Here is a 13,649-nt window from a genome sequence, read left to right on the forward strand (position 1 = left end):
TCATGACACTATTGGTCGCGGCGTCACTCTGTTCATGACACTATTGGTGGCGGCGTCACTCTGTTCCATAACACTATTGGTGGCGGCGACATTCTGTTCCACAACACTATTGGTGGCGGCGTCACTCTGTTCCATAAAACTATAGGCGGCGGTGTCATTCTGTTCCATAACACTATTGGTGGCGGCGACATTCTGTTCCATACACTTCTGGTGGCGGCGTCACTCTGTTCCATAACACTGCTGGTGGCGGCGTCACTCTGTTCATGACACTATTGGTGGCAGCGTCACTCTGTTCATGACACTATAGGTGGCGGCGTCACTCTGTTCCATAACACTTTTGGTGACGGCGTCACTCTGTTCCATAATACTGTTGCTGGCGGCATCACTCTGTTCTATAACACTATTGGAGGCGGCGTCACTCTGTTCCATAACACTATCGGCGGCGGCTTCACTCTGTTCCATAACACTATTGGAGGGGGCTTCACTCTGTTCCATAACACTATTGGAGGCGGCGTCACTCTGTTCTATAACACTATTGGAGGCGGCGTCACTCTGTTCCATAACCCTATTGGTGGCGGAGTCACTCTGTTCCATAACCCTACTGGTGGCGGCGTCACTCTGTTCATGACACTACTGGTGGCGGCGTCACTCTGTTCCATAACACTACTGGTGGCGGCGTCACTCTGTTCCATAACACTATTGGTAGCGGCGTCACTCTGTTCATGACACAATTAGTGGTGGTGTCACTCTGTTCATGACACTATTGGTGGCAGCGTCACTCTGTTCATGACACTATTGATGGCGGTGTTACTCTGTTCATGACACTATTGGTGGCAGCGTAACTCTGTTCCATAACACTATGGGTGGCGGCGTCACTCTGTTCCATAACACTGTTGTTGGCGGCTTCACTCTGTTCCATAACACTATTGGCGCTGGTGTCACTCAATTGATGACACTATTGGTGGCGGCGTCACTCTGTTACATAACACTATTGGTGGCAGCGTCACTCTGTTCATGACACTATTGGTGGTGGCGTCACTCTGTTCCATAACACTATTAATGGCGGCGTCACTCTGTTCATGGCACTATTGGTGGCCGCCTCACTCTGTTCCATAACACTATTGGCGGCGGCGTCACTTTGTTCCATAACACTAATGGTGGCGGTGTCACTCTGTTCTATAACACTATTGGTGGCGGCGACATTCTGTTCATGACACTATTGGCGGCGGCGTCACTCTGTTCCATCACAATATTGGCGGCGGCGTCACTCTGTTCCATAACTCTATTAGCGGCGGCGTCACTCTGTTCCATAACACTATTGGTGGCGGTGTCACTTTGTTCATGACACTAATGGTGGCGGCGTCACTCTGATCCATAACACTATTGGTGGCAGCGTCAATCTGTTCTATAACACTATTGGTGGCGGCGTCACTCTGTTCCATAACGCTATTGGCCGCGGCGTCACTCTGTTCCATAACACTATTGGCGGCGGCGTCACTCTGTTCCATAACACTATTGGTGGCGGCGTCACTCTGTTCCATAAAACTATAGGCGGCGGTGTCACTCTGTTCCATAACACTATTGGTGGCGGCGACATTCTGTTCCATAACACTATTGGTGGCGGCGTCACTCTGTTCATGACACTATTAGTGGTGGTGTCACTCTGTTCATGACACTATTGGTGGCGGCGTCACTCTGTTCCATAACACTATTGGTGGCAGCGTCACTCTGTTCATGACACTATTGATGGCGGCGTTACTCTGTTCATGACACTATTGGTGGCAGCGTAACTCTGTTCCATAACACTATGGGTGGCGGCGTCACTCTGTTCCATAACACTGTTGTTGGCGGCTTCACTCTGTTCCATAACACTATTGGCGCTGGTGTCACTCTATTGATGACACTATTGGTGGCGGCGTCACTCTGTTCCATAACACTATTGGTGGTAGCGTCACTCTGTTCAAGACACTATTGGTGGTGGCGTCACTCTGTTCCATAACACTATTGGTGGTGGTGTCACTCTGTTCATGACACTATTGGTGGTGGCGTCACTCTGTTCCATAACACTATTGTTGGCGGCGTCACTCTGTTCATGGCACTATTGGTGGCCGCGTCACTCCGTTCCATAACACTATTGGCGGCGGCGTCACTTTGTTCCATAACACTATTGGTGGCGGCGTCACTCTGTTCCATAAAACTATAGTCGGCGGTGTCACTCTGTTCCATAACACTATTTGAGGCGGCGTCACTTTGTTCTATAACACTATTGGAGGCGGCGTCACTCTGTTCCATAACCCTATTGGTGGCGGCGTCACTCTGTTCATGACACTACTGGTGGCGGCGTCACTCTGTTCATGACACTACTGGTGGCGGCGTCACTCTGTTCCATAACACTATTGGTGGCGGCGTCACTCTGTTCCATAACACTATGGGTGGCGGCGTCACTCTGTTCCATAACACTCTTGTTGGCGGCTTCACTCTGTTCCATAACACTATTGGCGCTGGTGTCACTCTATTGATGACACTATTGGTGGCGGCGTCACTCTGTTCCATGACACTATTGGTGGCAGCGTCACTCTGTTCATGACACTATTGGTGGTGGCGTCACTCTGTTCCATAACACTATTGGTGGTGGTGTCACTCTGTTCATGACACTATTGGTGGTGGCGTCACTCTGTTCCATAACCCTATTGGTGGCGGCGTCACTCTGTTCCATAACACTACTGGTGGCGGCGTCACTCTGTTCCATAACACTATTGGTGACGGCGTCACTCTGTTCATGACACTATTGGTCGCGGCGTCACTCTGTTCATGACACTATTGGTGGCGGCGTCACTCTGTTCCATAACACTATTGGTGGCGGCGACATTCTGTTTCATAACACTATTGGTGGCGGCGTCACTCTGTTCCATAAAACTATAGGCGGCGGTGTCAGTCTGTTCCATAACACTATTGGTGGCGGCGACATTCTGTTCCATACACTTCTGGTGGCGGCGTCACTCTGTTCCATAACACAGTTGGTGGCGGCTTCACTCTGTTCATGGCACTACTGGTGGCAGCGTCACTCTGTTCATGACACTATTGGTGGCGGCGTCACTCTGTTCCATAACACTTTTGGTGACGGCGTCACTCTGTTCCATAATACTGTTGCTGGCGGCATCACTCTGTTCTATAACACTATTGGAGGCGGCGTCACTCTGTTCCATAACACTATCGGCGGCATCTTCACTCTGTTCTATAACAATATTGGAGGCGGCGTCACTCTGTTCTATAACACTATTGGAGGCGGCGTCAATCTGTTCCATAACACTATCGGCGGCGGCTTCACTCTGTTCCATAACACTATTGGAGGCGGCTTCACTCTGTTCCATAACACTATTGGAGGCGGCGTCACTCTGTTCTATAACACTATTGGAGGCGGCGTCACTCTGTTCCATAACCCTACTGGTGGCGGCGTCACTCTGTTCATGACACTACTGGTGGCGGGGTCACTCTGTTCCATAACACTACTGGTGGCGGCGTCACTCTGTTCCATAACACTATTGGTGGCGGCGTCACTCTGTTCATGACACTATTAGTGGTGGTGTCACTCTGTTCATGACACTATTGGTGGCGGCGTCACTCTGTTCCATAACACTATTGGTGGCAGCGTCACTTTGTTCATGACACTATTGATGGCGGCGTTACTCTGTTCATGACACTATTGGTGGCAGCGTAACTCTGTTCCATAACACTATGGGTTGCGGCGTCACTCTGTTCCATAACACTGTTGTTGGCGGCTTCACTCTGTTCCATAACACTATTGGCGCTGGTGTCACTCTATTGATGACACTATTGGTGGCGGCGTCACTCTGTTACATAACACTATTGGTGGCAGCGTCACTCTGTTCATGACACTATTGGTGGTGGCGTCACTCTGTTCCATAACACTATTAATGGTGGCGTCACTCTGTTCATGGCACTATTGGTGGCCGCGTCACTCTGTTCCATAACACTACTGGTGGCGGCGTCACTCTGTTCCATAACACTATTGGTGGCGGCGTCACTCTGTTCCATAACACTATTGGTGGCGGGGTCACTCTGTTCCATAACACTATTGGTGGCGGCGTCACTCTGTTCATGACACTATTAGTGGCGGCGTCACTCTGTTCCATAACACTATTGGTGGCGGGGTCACTCTGTTCCATAACACTATTATTGGCGGCGTCACTCTGTTCCGTAACACTATTGGTGGCGGCGTCACTCTGTTCCATAACACTATTGGTGGTGACGTCACTCTGTTCCATAACACTATTGGTGGCCGCGCAATTCTCTTCATGACACTATTGGTGGCGGCGTCACTTTGTTCATGACACTATTGATGGCGGCGTCACTCTGTTCATGACGCTATTGGTGGCGGCGTCACTCTGTTCATGACGCTATTGGTGGCAGCGTCACTTTGTTCATGACACTATAGGTGGCGGCGTCACTTTGTTCATGATACCATTGGTGGCGGTGTCACTCTATTGATGACACTATTGGTGGCGGCGTCACTTTGTTCATGACACTATTGGAGGCGGCGTCACTTTGTTCATGACATTATTGGTTGCAGCGTCAGATTAGAAGAATTTCTAATCCTGGAACAGAGTGACGCCACCACTAATAGTGTCATGAACAGAGTGACGCCGCCACCAATAGTGTCATGAATAGAGTGACGCTGCAACCAATAATGTCATGAACAAAGTGACGCAAAGTTATGGAACAAAGTGACGCCGCCACCAATAGTGTTGTGGAACTGAGTGACGCCACCACGAATAGTGTCACTCTGTTCATGACACTATTGGCGGTGGCGTCACTCTGTTCATGACACTATTGGTGGTGGCGTCACTCTGTTCCATAACACTATTGGTAGCGGCGACAATCTGTTCATGACACTACTGGTGGCGGCGTCACTCTGTTCATGACACTATAAGCGGCGGCGTCACTCTGTTCCATAACACTACTGGTGAGGGCGTCACTTTGTTCATGACACTATTGGTGGCGGTGTCACTCTATTGTTGACACTATTGGTGACGGCGTCACTTTTTCATGACACTATTGGTGGCGGTGTCACTTTGTTTATGACACTATTGGTAGCGGCGTCACTCTGTTCATGACACTATTGGAGGCGGCGTCACTCTGTTCATGACACTATTGGTGATTGTGTCACTCTGTTCCATAACACTATTGGTGGCGCGTCAATCTGTACATGACACCATTCGTGGTGGCGTCATTGTGTTCTATAACACTATTGGCGGCGGCGTCACTCTATTCCATAACACTATAAGCGGCGGCGTCACTGTTCCATAACACTATTGGTGCCGAAGTCACTCTGTTCCATAACACTATTGGTGGCGGCGTCACTCTGTTCCATAACACTATTGATGGCGGCGTCAATCTGTACATGACACCATTCGTGGTGGCGTCATTGTGTTCCATAACACTATTGGCGGCGGCGTCACTCTGTTCATGACACTATTGGTGGCGGCGTCACTCTGTACATGACACTATTGGTCGCGGCCTCACTCTGTTCATGACACTATTGGTGGCGGCGTCACTCTGTTCCATAACACTATTGGTGGCGGCGACATTCTTTTCCATAACACTATTGGTGGGGGCGTCACTCTGTTCCATAACACTATAGGCGGCGGTGTCACTCTGTTCCATAACACTACTGGTGGCGGCTAAATTCTGTTCCATACACTTCTGGTGGCGGCGTCACTCTGTTCCATAACACTGTTGGTGGCGGCGTCACTCTGTTCATGACACTATTGGTGGCAGCGTCACTCTGTTCATGACACTATTGGTGGCGGCGTCACTCTGTTCCATAACACTTTTGGTGACGGCGTCACTCTGTTCCATAATACTGTTGCTGGCGGCATCACTCTGTTCTATAACATTATTGGAGGCGGCGTCACTCTGTTCCATAACACTATCGGCGGCGGCTTCACTCTGTTCTATAACACTATTGGAGGCGGCGTCACTCTGTTCTATAACACTATTGGAGGCGGCGTCACTCTGTTCCATAACACTATCGGCGGCGGCTTCACTCTGTTCCATAACACTATTGGAGGCGGCTTCACTCTGTTCATGACACTATTGATGGCGGCGTTACTCTGTTCATGACACTATTGGTGGCAGCGTAACTCTGTTCCATAACACTATGGGTGGCGTCGTCACTCTGTTCCATAACACTGTTGTTGGCGGCTTCACTCTGTTCCATAACACTATTGGCGCTGGTGTCACTTTATTGATGACACTATTGGTGGCGGCGTCACTCTGTTCCATAACACTATTGGTGGCAGCGTCATTCTGTTCATGACACTATTGGTGGTGGCGTCACTCTGTTCCATAACACTATTGGTGGTGGTGTCACTCTGTTCATGACACTATTGGTGGTGGCGTCACTCTGTTCCATAACACTATTGGTGGCGGAGTCACTTTGTTCATGACACTAATGGTGGCGGCGTCACTCTGATCCATAACACTATTGGTGGCAGCGTCAATCTGTTCTATAACACTATTTGTGGCGGCGTCACTCTGTTCCATAACGCTATTGGCCGCGGCGTCACTCTGTTCCATAACACTATTGGCGGCGGCGTCACTCTGTTCCATAACACTATTGGTGGCGGCGTCACTCTGTTCCATAAAACTATAGGCGGCGGTGTCACTCTGTTCCATAACACTATTGGTGGCGGCGACATTCTGTTTAATAACACTATTGGTGGCGGCGTCACTCTGTTCATGACACTATTAGTGGTGGTGTCACTCTGTTCATGACACTATTGTTGGCGGCGTCACTCTGTTCCATAACACTATTGGCGCTGGTGTCACTCTATTGATGACATTATTGGTGGCGGCGTCACTCTGTTCCATAACAATATTGGTGGTAGCGTCACTCTGTTCATGACACTATTGGTGGTGGCGTCACTCTGTTCCATAACACTATTGGTGGTGGTGTCACTCTGTTCATGACACTATTGGTTGTGGCGTCACTCTGTTCCATAACACTATTGGTGGCGGCGTCACTCTGTTCATGGCACTATTGGTGGCCGCGTCACTCTGTTCCATAACACTATTGGCGGCGGCGTCACTTTGTTCCATAACACTATTGGTGACGGCGTCACTCTGTTCCATAACACTATTGGTGGTGGCGTCACTCTGTTCCATAACACTATTGGTGGCGGCGACATTCTGTTCATGACACTATTGACGGCGGCGTTACCCTGTTCCATAACACTATTGGCGGCGGCGTCACTCTGTTCCATCACAATATTGGCGGCGGCGTTACTCTGTTCCATAACACTATTAGCGGCGGCGTCACTCTGATCCATAACACTATTGGTAGCGGCGTCACTCTGTTCATGACACTACTGGTGGCGGCGTCACTCTATTCCATAATACTATTGGTGTCGGCGTCACTCTGTTCCATAACACAACTGGTGGCGGCGTCACTCTGTTCCATAACACTATTGGTGGCGGCGTCACTCTGTTCCATAACACTATTGGTGGCGGCGTCACTCTGTTCCATAACACTATTGGTGGCGGGGTCACTCTGTTCCATAACACTATTGGTGGCGGCGACATTCTGTTCCATACACTTCTGGTGGCGGCGTCACTCTGTTCCATAACACAGTTGGTGGCGGCTTCACTCTGTTCATGGCACTACTGGTGGCAGCGTCACTCTGTTCATGACACTATTGGTGGCGGCGTCACTCTGTTCCATAACACTTATGGTGACGGCGTCACTCTGTTCCATAATACTGTTGCTGGCGGCATCACTCTGTTCTATAACACTATTGGAGGCGGCGTCACTCTGTTCCATAACACTATCGGCGGCATCTTCACTCTGTTCTATAACAATATTGGAGGCGGCGTCACTCTGTTCTATAACACTATTGGAGGCGGCGTCAATCTGTTCCATAACACTATCGGCGGCGGCTTCACTCTGTTCCATAACACTATTGGAGGCGGCTTCACTCTGTTCCATAACACTATTGGAGGCGGCGTCACTCTGTACTATAACACTATTGGAGGCGGCGTCACTCTGTTCCATAACCCTACTGGTGGCGGCGTCACTCTGTTCATGACACTACTGGTGGCGGGGTCACTCTGTTCCATAACACTACTGGTGGCGGCGTCACTCTGTTCCATAACACTATTGGTGGCGGCGTCACTCTGTTCATGACACTATTAGTGGTGGTGTCACTCTGTTCATGACACTATTGGTGGCGGCGTCACTCTGTTCCATAACACTATTGGTGGCAGCGTCACTTTGTTCATGACACTATTGATGGCGGCGTTACTCTGTTCATGACACTATTGGTGGCAGCGTAACTCTGTTCCATAACACTATGGGTTGCGGCGTCACTCTGTTCCATAACACTGTTGTTGGCGGCTTCACTCTGTTCCATAACACTATTGGCGCTGGTGTCACTCTATTGATGACACTATTGGTGGCGGCGTCACTCTGTTACATAACACTATTGGTGGCAGCGTCACTCTGTTCATGACACTATTGGTGGTGGCGTCACTCTGTTCCATAACACTATTAATGGTGGCGTCACTCTGTTCATGGCACTATTGGTGGCCGCGTCACTCTGTTCCATAACACTATTGGCGGCGGCGTCACTTTGTTCCAAAACACTATTGGTGGCGGTGTCACTCTGTTCCATAACACTATTGGTGGCGGCGACATTCTGTTCATGACACTATTGACAGCGGCGTTACTCTGTTCCATAACACTATTGTCGGCGGCGTCACTCTGTTCCATCACAATATTGGCGGCGGCGTCACTCTGTTCCATAACTCTATTAGCGGCGGCGTCACTCTGTTCCATAACACTATTGGTGGCGGAGTCACTTTGTTCATGACACTAATGGTGGCGGCGTCACTCTGATCCATAACACTATTGGTGGCAGCGTCAATCTGTTCTATAACACTATTTGTGGCGGCGTCACTCTGTTCCATAACGCTATTGGCCGCGGCGTCACTCTGTTCCATAACACTATTGGCGGCGGCGTCACTCTGTTCCATAACACTATTGGTGGCGGCGTCACTCTGTTCCATAAAACTATAGGCGGCGGTGTCACTCTGTTCCATAACACTATTGGTGGCGGCGACATTCTGTTTAATAACACTATTGGTGGCGGCGTCACTCTGTTCATGACACTATTAGTGGTGGTGTCACTCTGTTCATGACACTATTGGTGACGGCGTCACTCTGTTCCATAACACTATTGGTGGCAGCGTCACTCTGTTCATGACACTATTGATGGCGGCGTTACTCTGTTCATGACACTATTGGTGGCAGCGTAACTCTGTTCCATAACACTATGGGTGGCGGCGTCACTCTGTTCCATAACACTGTTGTTTGCGGCTTCACTCTGTTCCATAACACTATTGGCGCTGGTGTCACTCTATTGATGACATTATTGGTAGCGGCGTCACTCTGTTCCATAACAATATTGGTGGTAGCGTCACTCTGTTCATGACACTATTGGTGGTGGCGTCACTCTGTTCCATAACACTATTGGTGGTGGTGTAACTCTGTTCATGACACTAGTGGTTGTGGCGTCACTCTGTTCCATAACACTATTGGTGGCGGCGTCACTCTGTTCATGGCACTATTGGTGGCCGCGTCACTCTGTTCCATAACACTATTGGCGGCGGCGTCACTTTGTTCCATAACACTATTGGTGACGGCGTCACTCTGTTCCATAACACTATTGGTGGTGGCGTCACTCTGTTCCATAACACTATTGGTGGCGGCGACATTCTGTTCATGACACTATTGACGGCGGCGTTACCCTGTTCCATAACACTATTGGCGGCGGCGTCACTCTGTTCCATCACAATATTGGCGGCGGCGTTACTCTGTTCCATAACACTATTAGCGGCGGCGTCACTCTGATCCATAACACTATTGGTAGCGGCGTCACTCTGTTCATGACACTACTGGTGGCGGCGTCACTCTGTTCCATAATACTATTGGTGTCGGCGTCACTCTGTTCCATAACACTACTGGTGGCGGCGTCACTCTGTTCCATAACACTATTGGTGGCGGCGTCACTCTGTTCCATAACACTATTGGTGGCGGGGTCACTCTGTTCCATAACACTATTGGTGGCGGCGTCACTCTGTTCATGACACTATTAGTGGCGGCGTCACTCTGTTCCATAACACTATTGGTGGCGGGGTCACTCTGTTCCATAACACTATTATTGGCGGCGTCACTCTGTTCCGTAACACTATTGGTGGCGGCGTCACTCTGTTCCATAACACTATTGGTGGTGACGTCACTCTGTTCCATAACACTATTGGTGGCCGCGCAATTCTCTTCATGACACTATTGGTGGCGGCGTCACTTTGTTCATGACACTATTGATGGCGGCGTCACTCTGTTCATGACGCTATTGGTGGCGGCGTCACTCTGTTCATGACGCTATTGGTGGCAGCGTCACTTTGTTCATGACACTATAGGTGGCGGCGTCACTTTGTTCATGATACCATTGGTGGCGGTGTCACTCTATTGATGACACTATTGGTGGCGGCGTCACTTTGTTCATGACACTATTGGAGGCGGCGTCACTTTGTTCATGACATTATTGGTTGCAGCGTCAGATTAGAAGAATTTCTAATCCTGGAACAGAGTGACGCCACCACTAATAGTGTCATGAACAGAGTGACGCCGCCACCAATAGTGTCATGAATAGAGTGACGCTGCAACCAATAATGTCATGAACAAAGTGACGCAAAGTTATGGAACAAAGTGACGCCGCCACCAATAGTGTTGTGGAACTGAGTGACGCCACCACGAATAGTGTCACTCTGTTCATGACACTATTGGCGGTGGCGTCACTCTGTTCATGACACTATTGGTGGTGGCGTCACTCTGTTCCATAACACTATTGGTAGCGGCGACAATCTGTTCATGACACTACTGGTGGCGGCGTCACTCTGTTCATGACACTATAAGCGGCGGCGTCACTCTGTTCCATAACACTACTGGTGAGGGCGTCACTTTGTTCATGACACTATTGGTGGCGGTGTCACTCTATTGTTGACACTATTGGTGACGGCGTCACTTTTTCATGACACTATTGGTGGCGGTGTCACTTTGTTTATGACACTATTGGTAGCGGCGTCACTCTGTTCATGACACTATTGGAGGCGGCGTCACTCTGTTCATGACACTATTGGTGATTGTGTCACTCTGTTCCATAACACTATTGGTGGCGCGTCAATCTGTACATGACACCATTCGTGGTGGCGTCATTGTGTTCTATAACACTATTGGCGGCGGCGTCACTCTATTCCATAACACTATAAGCGGCGGCGTCACTGTTCCATAACACTATTGGTGCCGAAGTCACTCTGTTCCATAACACTATTGGTGGCGGCGTCACTCTGTTCCATAACACTATTGATGGCGGCGTCAATCTGTACATGACACCATTCGTGGTGGCGTCATTGTGTTCCATAACACTATTGGCGGCGGCGTCACTCTGTTCATGACACTATTGGTGGCGGCGTCACTCTGTACATGACACTATTGGTCGCGGCCTCACTCTGTTCATGACACTATTGGTGGCGGCGTCACTCTGTTCCATAACACTATTGGTGGCGGCGACATTCTTTTCCATAACACTATTGGTGGGGGCGTCACTCTGTTCCATAACACTATAGGCGGCGGTGTCACTCTGTTCCATAACACTACTGGTGGCGGCTAAATTCTGTTCCATACACTTCTGGTGGCGGCGTCACTCTGTTCCATAACACTGTTGGTGGCGGCGTCACTCTGTTCATGACACTATTGGTGGCAGCGTCACTCTGTTCATGACACTATTGGTGGCGGCGTCACTCTGTTCCATAACACTTTTGGTGACGGCGTCACTCTGTTCCATAATACTGTTGCTGGCGGCATCACTCTGTTCTATAACACTATTGGAGGCGGCGTCACTCTGTTCCATAACACTATCGGCGGCGGCTTCACTCTGTTCTATAACACTATTGGAGGCGGCGTCACTCTGTTCTATAACACTATTGGAGGCGGCGTCACTCTGTTCCATAACACTATCGGCGGCGGCTTCACTCTGTTCCATAACACTATTGGAGGCGGCTTCACTCTGTTCATGACACTATTGATGGCGGCGTTACTCTGTTCATGACACTATTGGTGGCAGCGTAACTCTGTTCCATAACACTATGGGTGGCGTCGTCACTCTGTTCCATAACACTGTTGTTGGCGGCTTCACTCTGTTCCATAACACTATTGGCGCTGGTGTCACTTTATTGATGACACTATTGGTGGCGGCGTCACTCTGTTCTATAACACTATTGGTGGCAGCGTCATTCTGTTCATGACACTATTGGTGGTGGCGTCACTCTGTTCCATAACACTATTGGTGGTGGTGTCACTCTGTTCCTGACACTATTGGTGGTGGCGTCACTCTGTTCCATAACACTATTGGTGGCGGAGTCACTTTGTTCATGACACTAATGGTGGCGGCGTCACTCTGATCCATAACACTATTGGTGGCAGCGTCAATCTGTTCTATAACACTATTTGTGGCGGCGTCACTCTGTTCCATAACGCTATTGGCCGCGGCGTCACTCTGTTCCATAACACTATTGGCGGCGGCGTCACTCTGTTCCATAACACTATTGGTGGCGGCGTCACTCTGTTCCATAAAACTATAGGCGGCGGTGTCACTCTGTTCCATAACACTATTGGTGGCGGCGACATTCTGTTTAATAACACTATTGGTGGCGGCGTCACTCTGTTCATGACACTATTAGTGGTGGTGTCACTCTGTTCATGACACTATTGTTGGCGGCGTCACTCTGTTCCATAACACTATTGGTGGCAGCGTCACTCTGTTCATGACACTATTGATGGCGGCGTTACTCTGTTCATGACACTATTGGTGGCAGCGTAACTCTGTTCCATAACACTATGGGTGGCGGCGTCACTCTGTTCCATAACACTGTTGTTTGCGGCTTCACTCTGTTCCATAACACTATTGGCGCTGGTGTCACTCTATTGATGACATTATTGGTGGCGGCGTCACTCTGTTCCATAACAATATTGGTGGTAGCGTCACTCTGTTCATGACACTATTGGTGGTGGCGTCACTCTGTTCCATAACACTATTGGTGGTGGTGTCACTCTGTTCATGACACTATTGGTTGTGGCGTCACTCTGTTCCATAACACTATTGGTGGCGGCGTCACTCTGTTCATGGCACTATTGGTGGCCGCGTCACTCTGTTCCATAACACTGTTGGCGGCGGCGTCACTTTGTTCCATAACACTATTGGTGACGGCGTCACTCTGTTCCATAACACTATTGGTGGTGGCGTCACTCTGTTCCATAACACTATTGGTGGCGGCGACATTCTGTTCATGACACTATTGACGGCGGCGTTACCCTGTTCCATAACACTATTGGCGGCGGCGTCACTCTGTTCCATCACAATATTGGCGGCGGCGTTACTCTGTTCCATAACACTATTAGCGGCGGCGTCACTCTGATCCATAACACTATTGGTAGCGGCGTCACTCTGTTCATGACACTACTGGTGGCGGCGTCACTCTATTCCATAATACTATTGGTGTCGGCGTCACTC

This window comes from Procambarus clarkii, chromosome 18, assembly GCF_040958095.1.
Source record: "Procambarus clarkii isolate CNS0578487 chromosome 18, FALCON_Pclarkii_2.0, whole genome shotgun sequence".
Taxonomy (NCBI): domain Eukaryota; kingdom Metazoa; phylum Arthropoda; class Malacostraca; order Decapoda; family Cambaridae; genus Procambarus; species Procambarus clarkii.